We start from the raw sequence: 16,721 nt of genomic DNA on the forward strand, positions 1-16,721 counted from the left end.
TGGCTGCCTTTAGATTGATCTTGTTGTTGTGGTTGAAGTTGCTCAAAACAAGGAAGTGATCAAGGAGGTTCGGATCTGCTTGCAAGGATTTGTTGTGCTCGCACTGGTGCAAGATCCGATCCTGCACTAGGATCAGCAGTCACAATAAGTACTTTGACTACCAAATAAAGATTGGAGATATTGATAAGTTACAAAGAGTGATTATAAGCAATAAATCATGTAATAAATAATTAATTAATGCTAAGTTAAGTTAAAAATATGAAAAATAAAGGGCATACGAAATATGTCATCATTCTTGGACTAGTGTAAGATGAGAGTGTATAAGAGAGGTAAAACAATGATAAATGGTCATGTTTTAGCAAGGGGAAAATGGCAAAAAGAGAGAAAATTAGGGGCTAACATCCTCCCATCCCTAAACTGTTGTGTGTCCTCACACAACTCTTTACCTCTGCAAAAAACTTGAAAATTTTGAGCATTCTAGCTCAATCCCGCTCTGGCATACGGTCATCAGCCCGCAATGTTTCAGACTTCTACTTTCTGGGGTTATTTAGTTTCTTTGTCACCATTTTAAGTCGCTTGAAACATTGCACAGCTCGGTACTTCCATACTTTAACTTCTCTTTTCGTTTTCTGGATCTCCGCAGTCAATTCTCCTTTACTCTGTTCTTTATCCTCCTACGCTTTAGCTATAAATTGTTCTAAGTTCTTCACTTGAAGCTCTAGTTCAACTACCCGAGCAACAGGAGTTACCAAATATTTTTCTTTTTCTATTTCGGTAGGGGTTGTGTCTTCCTCAAGGACCTCAATATCTCTCATGGTTACATCAAGAAATTCTTCTTCCTCCTCTTCTTCTGGTTCTTCTTCTTCGAGTTCTTCTTCTCCTGCCTCTTCTTCTTCTTTTTCCGCTTCTTCTTCTTCTACTTATTCCTCTTCTGCTTCTTCTTGTACTGGTGTAGGAGGGGATTCAATGCCCTATGGGGACTGTGGTTCTTTGCCTGCATTAGATACTTTATTCTTTTTCCAGGGCTTTTTAATGAAATCGGCTAATAGAGCATCATCTTTGACCTCTGCAAATTTTGTTGTGTCTGCAAGGACTGACAGGTTGTCATTTTCAGGGATCTGTGCCTATACTGGTGGCGTAGAAGGAGTCTCTTCAATAGGTTCACTTGCTATCTTCTTATTTGAAGATGGGGCCTTTTCTTCTGTTGATTTTTATGATCGTTTCCTTTTTGCACTGGTGCAAGAATCACTCCCCTTTTCATTCTTACTCAGGCCCTTGCTTGTGCTGGCAGGGTCCTCTGTCTCCTTTCCAATAGTTGTCTCTTTATGCTGCTGTTTTAACAACGCCTCCCATGTCATGCCTTCAACCTCTAGCTATTTCAGGACGAGAATCTTTATCAGGCCGTGGTGATATAGCTTTATGTCGACCTGGTCTTCCCGTCCATCCTACACACCTTTGGCCATTTTTTCCAAGATCTTAAGCAAAAAATATGGGAAATTCATCCTCCACCAGATGTGTCGGCCAGCTTCGAAATGCTGCAACATCCTAAAATGATATACCAAAGTGCGGGTGTATCTTCCCTCACAAGTTACAAACTTTTGTAGGATGAAAAGGAGGTATTTCCACTATCCCAGCAAGGCACTGCATGGAACTCCTTCCTTCCAGTCTACCTCTATCTTCTTGTTGACGACAAAACGTCGCGATCGCTTCCTTTCTAGTTTCTGATTTTTAAACCATTGCTCGCTAGTATTTTCCAAGCCTGTTGCTGCTACTATAAATTCTTCTGTGACTTTAAATTTGAGAGGCCCAATTTTCACTCAGCTGTTTCTGAAACTTCTGGAAAACTGTAAAGCCACTTCTTTATCGTGCTCGTCAAACTTTTGCAAGAACTGAAGAAAGCCTGAGTCTCGCAATAGTGCAAGACTATTGCGATACTCGGCAGTCTGTTCTACCCTACTAAGAGACGAGGGTTCGTTCTGAACAGGCGGCATTGCTGCTTAACGGCTATGAACAGTCGAGAATTTTACATGCAACACCCGAAGAATCGGTTCTTATAAATAGGGATCCAACTGTCCAGCATCCTTTCGTTCTTATCACACGTTCATTCACCATAGGGCATCTTTGAGATCAGGCCAGATTGGTCCTTGTGGCAGCGTTTTAACAACTAGTTGAGGTAATAATTAGGAGTGAAGGACATCTAGGATTATGGCGGAAACGGGGCAATTATGTCCAAGCAATAGCTAAACACTTCTGCATTCCTTCATAATTCAAAAAAGAGAACTTAGCATTCATTAAAAAATGATCATGATTCTTAACTTAAAAACACCTTGTACTTTAAATAATTTTCTCTTAGTTAGTATGATAGCATAAGTACTCGTCGGCTGAGTGAAAGGACTTCATATAAATTTTCATGATGACCATTTTCCTATGACGTATGTTATGAAAAGAATAAATTGTACTATGTTTCTGACAGGGTGCAGGCTTGCACTGCTCTGCTTGCACCGCTTAAATTATGTTATTTTGCTGGTACCATTCTAGTTTCTTTATCATATAGGAAAACATGCTTGCACTAGTGCAAGCATAATATCTAAAAACAGAGAATTTAAATAAAATATAGGTTGGACTTCCACATGACTTCCTCAACTTATACTGGAAATTTTCTTCACCCTTTCTTGATGCTTCAGAGCATATCCTTTTGCTCTTTGTGTGCGAGATCCTGCAATGAATTCATGAGGGAATAAAGAAGTGGGAAAAGGGAAATTTTAGAATGGGAAGGAATTCTGTTACAGGGATTCCAGAAATAGTACCAAAAGAGGGAATAAACAGAAGTGGGATAGTGAAAAAAATTCAAGGGTAAGGTGGGATTTTTTCGAAGCGGACAGGGTAAATTTAGGAGAATGTGGGAAGGTGAATCATTCTCGGATTAAAGAAGAAAACTGAGGGAATATTATGGAAGTGGAATATGAATAAAGGAAGAATTTTTTTGGGAAGGTCTGCTTGCACTGGTACAAGAAAAAAATAACTGCAATGAAAATTAAGCGTTACTTGAATAAAAATATCCATGCTAATTACCCCAACTGTATAAAGGTTGGTTCTGTTGAACCTTCTTTTACCTGGTGGTTGCTATCATATCTAAAGATAAAGCAACATTTTCTTTTTATTAGAAATTTTTTATCTTCCTGCCAGCAAGCTAGTTTTCAGGTTGATCCTTCTGTAATCATGTCAACGAACTGATTTTCATAATTACAGGAAAATATTTTTTCTTTACTTTTTTATTTCTTTTTAATTTTTTTATATCATTATTTTTTTTTAAGAAGAGGAAGAATTATGTTTTCAAAAGGTTGGTATTATCATTCACCATTACCATCCCAGATTGTTGTTGGACTAGTTGTGTAAAATGTTTCTTGGCAAGTGGCAGAAAATACTTCTTTAATTTGTGTCCATTTACCAAGAATAATGAATTTTGTTCATCAATAGTTTTAACTTCAACTGCTCCATTCTCGAATACTCAGATCACTTCATAAGGTCCCATCCAACGTGTATGGAATTTCCCTTTAAAAATTTTAAATCTAGAATGATAAAGGAGCACCCAATCACCTGGTTGGAATTTCTTTTTTTTAATAGACTTGTCATGCCACCTCGTTGCTGCTGAATTAATATGTTCTGTTAAACAACATCCCTTCAAAATTCATCTAACTCATTTAATTAGTGAAGACACTGTTGTTGTGCCTCAGAGAGATCTAGTCCTAACTGGACTGTAGTTCTGAAAGTTTTGATCTAGAATTCAATTTGTAACAGAACCTGTTTGCCACATACCAACTCATATAGTGTATGTCCCGTGCTATTTCTCCAAGTGGTTTTGTATGCCCACAAAGCTTCTGGTAATCTTTTAGCCCAGTCCTTCCAATGCATATTTACTGTCTTTGTCAGAATGGACTCGATCACTTTGTTTGTGGATTCCACCTAGCCATTTGCTTACGGGTGATACGATGTGGATTTCCTGTGCCGGATCTTGTATTGCTCCATCACACCCTGTACCAGATTAGAAATAAAATACAGACCATTTTCAGAAACAATTTCTCCAGGCACACCAAATTTAGTAAAGATTTCAGTAAAAATAAAATCAACAACAACTTTTTCTGTAGCAAAGGAAACAGCTTTAGCTTCTACCCATTTTGTAACAAAATCTGTACAAACCAAGATATGCTTTTTACTTAATGACGTTGGATTTATTGTCCCTATAAAATCAATAACGCATTTTTCAAATGGCTCAATCATAACTTGGGGGTATAAAGGCATTTCATTGGTTTGATTAGGCTAGCCCATTCGCTGACAGTTATCACAACACCTGACATACTGTTTGGAATCCTTAAACAAGGAAAGCCAAAAGTAACCAGCACGCAATACTTTATACTTATCAGTGAAGTGGCCTCCACAAGGTTCATCATGAGCGGATTCCAATATGTCAAACACTTCCTCCTCTCTTACACACCTACAGATAATCAGATCTGGACTAGTGTAAAAGAGATCTCCTTGAATCCAGGAATATGCAACACTTTTCTTAACAATGCTCCGTTTTTCACGAGCAGACAAGTGGGGTGGTGTTTTCCCAGTAACCAAGTAATTAGCAATGTCAGCAAACCACGGGGAATCTATTGACATAGAAAAAAGATGTTCATCTAGAAAATCATCATTAACAGGAGTTGTTTCACCAGGATTATCTAATCTAGAAAGAAAATTTGCTACAACATTAGATTTTCCTGGTCTATTAACAATAGTAATATTAAATTCCTGTAACAATAGTAACCATCTAGTCACTCTACCGCTAGTTAATGGTTTATTCATCAAATATTTAATCGTGGAATGATAAATATGTACAAATAATTCATATCCTGTAATATAGTGCCTGAACTTATTAATTGCAAAAATTACAGCTAAAAACTCTTTCTTTGTAACTGTATAATTTAATTCAGCGGAAGACAAATTCTTACTAATATAATAAATAGCATTGGATTGTTTATTTTCCTCTTGTCCTAAAGCTATGCCAATAGCCAAATCTGAAGCATCAGAGGAAATGTGAAAAGGCAACGACCAGTTAGGACTTCTCAAAACTAGTGCATGTACTAACTTTTCCTTCAATGTTTCAAAAGACTATTGGCAAGCTGTGGTCCAAGAAAATTCACTATCCTTAGCTAGAAGTCAAAAAAGAGGGGCAACTATCTTAGATAATTTTTCAATGAATCTCCTATAATAACCAGCATGTCCTAAAAAACATCTTACTTCCCTTTGAGTTTTGGGTGCAGGAAGATGCATAATGATTTCAATCTTTGTCGGATCAACTTGGAATATACTTTACCAGAAATCAAATGGCCAAGTACCACTCCCGCTTTGCACATTAATCTACATTTCTTGTCACTCAAGGCAAGATGGGCTTCCTGACAATGAAGAATTACTTTATCCAAATTTTTAAGGGCTTCCTAAAAAGAGTCACCAAACACAGTAAAGTCATCCATATAAATTTCTACAAATTCTAAATCAGCAAAAATGGCCAAGACTGCCCTTTGAAAGGTAGCCAGGGCATTACATAAACCAAAGGGAGGCACTCTATAAGCAAATGTACCCCATGGACATGTAAAAGTAGTTTTATCTTGATCTTTGGGTGCAATCTGTATCTGGTTATAACCACTGAAGCCATCTAAAAGGAAAAATATTTCTTTCCTGCAAGGGTATCAAGCACCTTGTCAATGAAAGAGAGAGGGAAATAATATTTAAGAGTGGCTTTGTTCAATTCTCGATAATCAATACAAATATGCCATCTTCCATCTTTCTTAGGTACTAGCACTAATGGAGAGACTCACTGATTGTCGGAAATAAGATAGATAAAACCAGCATCCAAGAGTTTCTGTACTTCTTCCTTCACAATATCTCTTAGAGCTGGATTCATTCACCTTTGGGGTTGTCGGACAGGTCAGGTTCCTTCCTGAATATAGATATGATGTGTACAATTTTCAGGAGAAATACCCTTCATATCTTCATAGCCCCATGCAAAGGGACTAAGATGGTTTTGCAGCAAATTCACAAGCTTCTCTTGCTGATATGAGTCCAAATATGAACTAATATACAAGGATTTACCGGGGCTGATCTCAACAAGAGTAGTATCAGGCTCAGGAGTACTCAAGGGGGTGGTCAAATGCAGCGGTACAAAAGAATGAGAATCATGATTATCTTGAAAATCTAGGCTGAAAATCTGGATCAATAGCACAAAATTAGGCATAGTGTCTAGATTATTCAGGAAATATTGAATCTCATCTTCTTGTGAAGACCTAGTATACTGATGGATAAGGGAAATGGGCTAAGTCTCCTTATCACTACTTTGATCCAACCATAAAGTATCTCGAAGGTCCTAGATGGATCTGGCAAGGGGGTATAAGGTAACTTTCTTCCTAGAATCTCCATGTGAAATATACATATCACTGGAACGACATCCAATATATGCATCGGTTGTAGCAAGCCATGGTCAACCCAAGATCAAGGGATGTCCTCCTATTGGGTTCTTTGGCTGAAGCACAATGAAATTAGTAGGATATTCCCAAGAATCTAATGAGATGATCACATCATCCAATACTCCTTCTAGCTTAATTTTATATCTATCTGCTAATTCAAGCACGGTGGGAGTAGGGCGAAGATGAGATAACTAAAGTTGATCCATGGTTTGCTTAGTCATAACATTAATGGTTGCCCCAAGGTCTATAAGAACATTAGAGACAAGGACATTACCAATCTGAACTGAGACAACAAGGTTTTCGGGATCAATATATTTTTCCATAGACACTATTATCACCCCAAGAAACTCTCCTAGGTTGTATCTCAGAGATGCTCGGGAACATTACAAACTCAAAAAAAATGTTGGAAATGGATGAATGGAAGACATTATGCTTTTCCAAGCTAGATAACCACTTCTACTATGCTTAACACCAGACATGGGTGAACACCCCCAGACTACAAGGCTTTAGACCACCAATTACTCACAGTTTGAGGATTAGGTGAACATGGATGATACTGACCACACCAGTAGATGCACAAGACCATGTGATGGCCGGTTGCAACCAGTCAAGAGGTCTGCAAATCTATTTCCTAATGCACAAACAGGATGATAGCTCTTTGGCACTAAGTAAACAGAAACCTGCATAACACATTCAATGATACATACTAGACTTCAACACAGAGGTGGGATGACAGCCCCTCTAATGCTAAATATCAAGAGCACATGAACAAATGCATAACAGGCACAACCTAGAACAGAGTAGAAATGGAAAGTGAGCAATTAACAACAAAAGAAGCTTGTATTAGCTGAAAATGAAGACCAGACACTGCAAGTATCACAGTAGTTACAGTCTCCAGAAGTTGAACCTTACATCAAAACTACAACCATCAACCCTCATCCCATATCTGTTCTGGGTATATATAGAGTTTGATTACAAAGATATTCTACTGCTCAATGCGTGAAGGGGTCATAATGGACCACCAACCACTTTTAACTCTATGATGGAGTCTCTACTACAATCTAACTGTGTCTGCGAATGAATTTGACCTTCTTGGATGCTCTATTGTACTCCTTAAGCAGGTGGAGTGTTGACTGAAAGAAGCTCCATAAATGGTAAATGTTGTGATCTGCTCGAGGCTGTCCTTTTTCCTTTCGGCCATTCTTTCTCTTAAATTGAGTTGTTGGAGATGAAATGTGCTGGGTACATGAATGCAGGCCACCTTCGTCCTTCGGGTACACGGGAGGTGGAGGCATGGTGGAGAAATATCAACCATTGGATAGCGTGGATCGACGGCGGAGAGCGCTTGATAAGGAGTATCGAGAGGTATGTGAGCGGGATAAACGAGGGCCGTCGGATCCTATACTGGCAGATCTAATGGTCGTCGAGGGCGAAAGATACACGGACGATAATGAACAGGGGAAGGTATGATGGGCAGTAAGCGGTATTTCTCGCACCACTTATGGGGGTCGGGCAGTAATCGTACGTGGGCGCACGATCACAATCATTTCTCGACACGTGGCAGATGGGACAAGGGAAAAACCGCTTTCCTTGCAGGTTAACGAGTGTGCATCTTACGAGCGCGGGAGATGCGAATGCTGTCTGAGCGCTTTGGTGGATGATCGGACAGTGGAGATTGGTTTGCGAGGCACGGGCCATTGGATCATGGTGGAACTAATCCAACGGTGAAGGAGTAATCGGATGGGCGCATTCCTTTGAAAACATTGGGCCCTTGTGTTTGCCGATTTGCGATTAGACCGCAGACCCTGTTATAGACATTTTTGGGCACTACAACCCCAATCATAAATGTCCATAAACCAAGGGCTCTTAAGTCCCTAAAAGTATTATTCCAACCCCTAAAAGAACAAGGTCAGCTATTTACATCATCTCCCAGAAGTTCTCCATGAAAAACTACTCAGAAATGGTCAAAACTGGACCATCTCACCTGCTCCATGGTCAAAGTGCGATGCATCCCACCTAATGCACACGGGAGGTGCGATTCATACTGAAAATCCCTTCTATAGGGTGCGATGGACGAGAATAGACAAGTGGCGAAGATAGTTTGCGAGGTGGATGATCATGGAATCTTCCAGAAACTTCTCCCGTGACACTTGCCTCTCAGAATCACCCAAGGATGAGTAAGAGATCAATGAGATCTCCAAGTGGAATCAAGAACTATCAGAGAGAAGACACTAATCAAAAACCCAGAGCTGACTCACACCTCTGCAAATATCTATATATAGATCTCTCATCCCAGAGATCCGGAGGTTGAAGGCTGGAATTTTGTATCTTGTAAGGAAGTGCTACTGGTTTCTTGGTGTAACATCATAGTGTTGGGTGATCTAAGCTTTTCATGAGGTGAAGAAGGGCTTTCTTGCTGAGAGGATGACGCTAGGTCAGAGCAATTGGTTGTAATCCTCTTTGCTATTATTGATTATTAATAAAGCTATTCAAGTTTTCCTCCACATTTTTGTATGATTGATGATATATGCGTTTGTGTGGTCAATATATATCTGGTCCTATATTCATTTATGATAGTAGATATTTGTTCTTGGATAGTGTTATCCTGCTTTGATTCTACAGGTGCTCTTTGAAGCTGGGTAGACGAGGAAGCGAGTGGCAAAGATCTATCAGAAGGGAGAGGAATCAAGCAAGGAACCAAGCGCAAGACAGAGGTTAGTCTCCTTTATTCCCCTCTTATCTACTTCTCATAAAGGAAAACGAAAGTGGTTTTCGTTTGTTTGTTTCTAAGGTAGCTACCAGCCTTAGTGGGACTAGCAGCTCTGCATAGACACTAAATTTCCCGATAACAGACCCGATGAGGAATTAACTATTTTAAAGGAATATCGCATCGATGGAAGTCATGGGGTAGGCTTATACACACATATGTGATTTTCCGATTGCAATGAGGAATTAAAGAGCCAAGTCATATGGTTGGGTCTTATGGAAGGCTTGTGCTTCGCACTTAAGGGCTGGGGCTGAAAAGGGGCTAAAGAGGGCTTTGTTGGGTTTCGGAGGGTTTAAACGGGGAATGGAGAGGTTTTATGGAAGAAAACAGAGATAGCGGGGCTAGGGGAGTGCAAGGGAAATGAAGGAGGAGGGAGGAAAAGACTGTTGTGATCTACCTTCTGAGTGCAAACACACGACGAAGCTGGTATTTGGTCCTCCAAATGCTGAAGTTTGTAGCAGAGCTAACACTAGCTCCTTCTGGGGATGAGATCCTCCCTGTGAGGTCTCAAGAACTGCAGACCAATGCCTTCATACAAAATAAGCTTAAAAACATTGCCTAGTATTCCATTGGGCATGGAGTCTAATTAAGTCTATGCTAAAACCTGTAAATAAAATGCTTACAACCATTAAGGCCTAAGAACCTTAAACGACAACTGGCCATCTGCTGGGCCATCAAAGCTATTTCTCTTCCTCTCAGCTAGTTTATCAAAGAGCTGCAAAACTGGATTTACTTGATCATCTACCTCAAAAAGTTTAGGGCATTTGGCCTTATCAGGTATAGATGATTCAAATTCCATCCCCTCTCTGTATACTCTCATCCTTGGATGTTATTCATGGGAGCTTTTGTACACCTTCTGAATAACCACGATTGTTGTGTACTTCTCTGTGTCATTTGTGGTCTGCACAACTAATATGAATGATGAACCAATGTATTCTTGTGTGGGGGACACAAAGACATCATCTGCTCCTGCATCTTTTTTAAAATAGTCCACATCCAAGGAGGAATCCCAAAACTGTGCATCCTCTTCCTTTATCATCTGGCAAGTTGCCCTTTCGAACTGTACGGAGGCCACCTGGGCAGGAATCAGAATATCAAGACTGAGATGATCAGTATCAGCCTTGGGCATTGAGTTATGACCTGCCTCAGTGCCTAGTGGGCAACTGTGAGGGATTGTCACTTGAGTAGACAAAGGGACAAAAGACTATGGGGAGCTTTCCTCTCCCTTTTTGGTCATTGGGTTGGGAATAAAAGCAGGCTTGGTAGATTGCAGATCTGCGTAGTCATTAGAAGATGTGTTGGCTTTAGGCTCAGATCCTTGGAGGATGGTAGGACCTGCTGTTGGCTGCTTCTGCTGATCAACTTGTTGTTCTGTAGGTACAACAAACTGGTGAGCAGTGCCTATAGATAATGACCTCTCATAGGCAGCTATGGTTAGGAAAGGGGCACTGCCCTTGTCTTCCAAACCATGGACCTCATCCTCTTCTTCATATTGCTCTTCTTCCATGACTATATTCTAAAAAAGGGTTTTCACCCTTTTGTCTTCGTTTGTATCTCTACTTTTTTGCAAAATCTGCAACTGCTCCTGTGCTCCTCTATATGGATTTGGCTTTGGAAGAGTAAAGGAACAAGGAGCTCCTGCTTCCTGAGAATACTGCTCAGCCTCCAATCTAGAAACTTCAGAGGCCAATAGCTCTATCATCCTGGCCAATTTATCGATCTTAGGATCAGAGGATGATGAGGACTCACCTCCCTGTCTTCTCCTTTCAGCATCACCTTCGAGTCTTTCTACAGCAATGATGTTTGCTTCTACTTCAAAGGCTGCATTTTGCATATCAACCAAAGAAGCACATCTTCTTTCTCTTAACAGTAGGCAGAACTGAGAATCGAAGGCATTGGCATAAGTGATCATAGCAGAAGTAGGGGAAGGTTTTATTTCAGCTGGTATTCTGCTGTACATATGGTTGAATCTGATGTTGAAATCAGACAGCAGCTCACCACTCTCCCTCTGCAAGTTCCCAAATTCAGTATGATAATAGAGCAGATCTTTCTTATCCCCCCAATGCTTTAGGAACACATCATCTAAGGCCTCAATGTCTACAATAGACCTAGGGGGTAATTCTCTGAACCATTTTCTAGCTTCCCCATCTAGGCTTTGGAAAAAAACCCTCATCCACACATCCTCTTCATAGATATCCAGGTTATCAGCATAACAATAAAAAGACTCTAGATGCTCTTCAGCTGTTACTCCTTCTGTACCAGTAAACTTAGGCATGTATTCCTAATAATCTCCTGCAGGCATGGCATTTAAAGGAACAGGCAAGACCAAGGGTCCATACCTAGCAGCAACGATTCTTTCTATCTTTGTGAGAGCTTGTTGGCCTGCCATGACTGGAGTTAGGTGTAATGATACTGGTAGACTGAGTGATATGGATCAATGAAATGGATATCAGATATAGAGGAATATGATGGACTGTATGGGATGCTTTCTTTGGACTGAGAGCCGAAAGGGAAATGAATGAATAGGAGCTTTATGAATCTCTGAAGGTTATTTTTCACAAGCAGAGATACATGGGATTTCTTGGGCTTACCTGATCCTAATGCTCCTTTCTACGATGTTTTCTTCTGCTTAACGATCTTCTCAGGATCGGGCACTGGCTCAGTTAGTGATTTCTGAAGATTTCTCCTAGCATGCCTCACAAACTGAGCCAGGATTGCGGTGTGGAGTCACCAAAGGATGGTCTTCCTCTAGTGGAGTCACCAAATAGATTATTACAACCAAAAATGTTTCTAGGCCTTGTCTATCATCAAAACCTGGAACTGTGTTGTTCTCCGAGGGAAGCTAAGCTTCAATCTCCTCTCCCCGGCAACGACACCAATTAATGTTATCACCCCAAGAAACTCTCCTAGGTTGTATCTTGGAGATGCTCAGGAACATTACAAACTCAACAAAAATGTTGGAAATGGATGAATGGAAGGCATGATGCTTGTCCAAGCCAGATAACCACTTCTACTATGCTTAACTCCAGACATGGGTGAACACCCCTAGACTACAAGGCTTTAGACCACCAATTACTCACAGTTTGAGGATTAAGTGAACATGGATAATACTGACCACACCAGCAGATGCACAAGACCATGTGATGGTTAGCTGCAACCAGTAAAGAGGTCTACAAATCTATTTCCTAATGCACAGACAGGATGATAGCTCTCTAGCACTAAGTAAACAGAAACCTGCATAACACATTCAATGATACATACTAGAATTCAACACAAAGGTGGGATGACAGCCCCTCTAATGCTAAATATCAAGAGCACATGAACAAATGCATAACAGGCACAACCTAGAACAAAGTAGAAATGGAAAGTGAGCAATTAACAGCAAAAGACGCTTGTATTAGCTGAAAATGAAGACCAGACGCTGCAAGTATCACAGTAGTTACAGTCTCCAGAAGTTGAACCTTACATCAAAACTACAACCATCAACCCTCATCCCATATCTATTCTGGGTATATATAGAGTTTGATTACAAAGATATTCTATTTCTCAATGCGTGAAGGGGTCATAATGGACCACCAACCGCTTTTAACTCTATGATGGAGTCTCTGCTACAATTTGACTGTGTATGCGAATGAATTTGACCTTCTTGGATGCTATGTTGTACTCCTCGAGCAGGTGGGGTGTTGATTGAAAGAAGCTCCATAACTGGTAAATGCTGTGATCTGCTCGAGGCTGTCCTTTTTCCTTTCGGCCATTCTTTCTCTTAAATGCAGTTGTTGGAGATGAAATGTGCCGGGTACATGAATGCAGGCCACCTTCGTCCTTTGGGTACACGAGAGGCAGAGGCATGGTGGATAAATATCAACCATTGGATAGCGTGGATCGACGGCGGATAGCGCTTGATAAGGAGTATCGGGAGGTATGTGAGCGGGATAAACGAGGGCCGTTAGTGTTGGGTTGTGTTATATTCTTTCCACGACTAACAGACGTAGTGAACCGGGGGGTTAGAGGGGGGGGCGGAGCCCCCCTTTGTTGCACTGATTGCGCAGCGGGGGGGTCACAGGGGGGGTGGCAACCCCCCTTGTCCGGGGGGTTTGAGGGGGGCGGGTAGCCCCCCTCTACGGGGTCTGGGGCAGTGCCCCGGGAAAAAAAAAATTGGACCCTATATTAGGTTGGGCGAACCTACCTATGGTTTTCGGTCCATGGTTTTGGACGCAATGGATTTTTGGTCCATGGTATTGGATGCTTCGGCATGTATAAATATGTATTGTAACATTGAAAGGAATATAATGAAAAATCAAGTTGGTAGTCCCGGTTTTGGGATCTAGGGGAAAATCTCTGTGTATATGTGTTTTATGTGTTATGCTCTCGCATTGTTTATTTTTCTATGGTTTAGAATTCGTATGCAGGTAATTTATGTACGGGGTTAAAACCTACATTTGGTATCAGAGCTGTTTTGGCTTCAAGGGGACGCCTTTGTTGCTGAGGGGTTTCACTCGGGCCTGTGGTAGACCCTATTCAGTGGGAGATCTGCGATATCGATTCTAGTGGTGAAAGAAGATGGCGAGTAGTGGAAAGATAGAGATCAAGAAGTTCAATGGTCAGAGTTTTGAGTTGTGGAAACTCAAGATGGAGGATCTATTGGTGGATAAAGATCAGTGGATCGCGGTAGATCCAGGTACTAAACCAACGGGAGTGACCGATGAAGAATGGAAGAAGTTGGATCGGAAGGAAAAGAGCACAATATGATTGTGTGTCTCAGATTCAGTATTGTTGAATGTATCAGGGGAAGCTACGGCGAAGGCTTTGTGGGACAAGTTAGGGACTTTGTACCAGTCTAAGTCTCTGGTGAATAAATTGTTCCTGCAGAAAAAGCTGTATAACCTAAGGATGAAAGATGGAGACTCGGTGACAGAGCATCTGAACGCATTTAATACTGTGGTAAGTCAGTTAGCGTCTGTTGATATTAAAATTTCAGATGAAGATAAGTGCATCAGTTTGTTGTGTTCTCTACCAGATTCGTGGGATAGTCTGGTTATTGCAATAGGTAGCAATGCAACTGCTTTACAGTTTGATGAAATAGTCTCAGCCTTGCTGACGGAGGAGATGAGACGGAAAAATATGGAGAGCTAGAATGGTGATGCCTTGTCTGTACGAGGACGGTCCCAGAATAGAAACAAAAATAAGTCATCGAGTGGGAGATCTTAATCTCCAGGAAAACCTGTAAAGGTGGTGTGCTAGAAATGTGGAAAGGAAGGGCACTTCAAAAGGGACTGTAAATCTAAAGCTCCTGATGAAGGAAAGGGATCTGATGATGCTCCTTCTGCAGAGGCGAAAACCACCTCAGATGAAGGTGGGGATGTGTACTTGGCTTCTTCAAGTACACACGTAGATCATGAGGCATGGTTGATTGACTCACGTGCATCCTTTCACTTCACTCCCCATAGAGAGTGGTTCTGCGAGTATCAGAATACGATGGTGGTGATGTCTTCTTAGGAGATGATAGGAAGGCTAGAATCATTGGTTGCGGAAAAGTAAAGTTGAAGTTGCAAGGTGGAAGGGTTAGGACACTTCCGGGTGTTCTGCATATTCCTGCGTTGGCTAAAAATCTGAATTTTGTAAGCAAGTTGGATGATGCAGGTGTAAAAACAGTGTTTGAGAAGGATACCTGCAAGATGGTTATGCGAGGAGTTCGGACTGGAACTCTGTACAAGCTGCAAGGTAGCACTGTTGTTGATGGGTGCATGTTGGGTCCCTATAATACTAGCGATTACCCCATTACTATTGTAGTTATACCCCTTATTTATATTGTTGTGCCCCTATTACCCCCATATTGTTATTTCTGTGCCCCTTAGAATCCCTCTATTGTTATTTTTGTGGCTTTATATTATTATTGTTAGGTCGGCTGGATTATATTGTGACTCCTTAGACTCCTATATATAGAAAGGAGGTTTTGTCATTTGTATCATCCAAGAATTGTTCATTTATGTAATGTAAAGGAGGTTTCCCCCTCGAAGAGGCTGAATTCTAAGGCGTTGATCTTTCTTTTCTATCTTTTCTTGAGCTAGTTTCATAACATTTGGTATCAGAGCTTTGGATTCTAGGGTTTCGCTGCTCCAAACAGGTCATCGTAGCATTTTTGCTATAACTTTTTTTCTGTGACGTTTCAGAAGTCGCAAAAAAAAACCCATTTGATAAGACATCGCGCTGAACCTTGGGTCCAAATTTCAGAGCATTTCGCGCGATATTTTCGGAGATATGATCTGAGGAAGTTGGTCTTTTTGCAGACTCCTGAATTACATTCAAAACAGGTGACCTGGGGAAAATCGTCTTAAATTTCTTTCTGAGCATCGGATTGAAATTTCGTAAGAAGGTACAGAAATAGGACGGATTGTAGTTTTCTTGTATATATTTTTCAGAGTCAAAGGTTGGAACAGTGACACGTGGAACTTCATACAAGTTCGCTCTACTGAAGTAGTCTATAATCAGGTCACTGCGGGAGATTGTGCATAACTCTTTCTTGGAGAATCCAATTTGGATCAGACTAGTGGCATTGAAAAGAGGACATAGAAGGCTACTATAGATCACAGTTTCAGAACTGGATGATTCGAAATTACAGAGATACATCAGATTCAATATCAGGCTTCTACAAAGTAGAAAAAAGGTGTGTAGTTTTTTTTAAATTTTTGCATAAGCTTGGTTTGAAGGAATTCAAAGGGCATAGTAAAGCATTATTATCGATAACTGATGCCCCGAGGAAAGAAAATGCAAACACCTAGTAAGGAGCCTGAAAGCTCTAGCATGACTCATGAAGAAGAGGAAGAAATGCTACATGATATATCAAAATTACAAGAACAAGTGCAACAAATGTCACGCTCACAAAAGCTAACAGATGATAAGATAAATGGCGTGGAATCTAAGATAAATGGCGTGGAATCTAAGATAAAGGGCATGGAAGCTAAGATGGATGATCTGAAGACAGATCTGAGGACAGATTTGAAGACAGACATGGCAGATTTGAAGACAGATTTGACAAATTTTCTACAAGAAATACTTACTAATGGTGAAAAGGTTGTAAAGGAAACTCATGATGTGAACAAAAGAAATGTTAATCATGATTCCATATACTCTAATGTTGGATCGAAGACCCACCATGTTCCAAAAATCGATATAAGGAAGTTTGATGGCAAGGATCCCGCCACATGGATATTACAGATGGAGCAGTTCTTCGATCTCAATAATGTGCAAAACACACAAAAGGTACGTATGGCAACTTTATATTTGGAACAAAATCAGTTTGTATGGTATCAATGGCTTTGCTCTCGTAAACAATTTATCACTTGGGCAATTTTTACGGAAGAATTGATAGCACATTATGAGGATACAAAAAGCAACACTTTTTTTAGCCAATTGATAAGTCTCAAACAAAAGGGTTCAATAATGGAGCACAT

This window comes from Pinus tabuliformis, chromosome J, assembly GCF_031772625.1.
Source record: "Pinus tabuliformis cultivar Carrire ecotype Pingquan chromosome J, CPIR1, whole genome shotgun sequence".
Lineage (NCBI taxonomy): Eukaryota > Viridiplantae > Streptophyta > Pinopsida > Pinales > Pinaceae > Pinus > Pinus tabuliformis.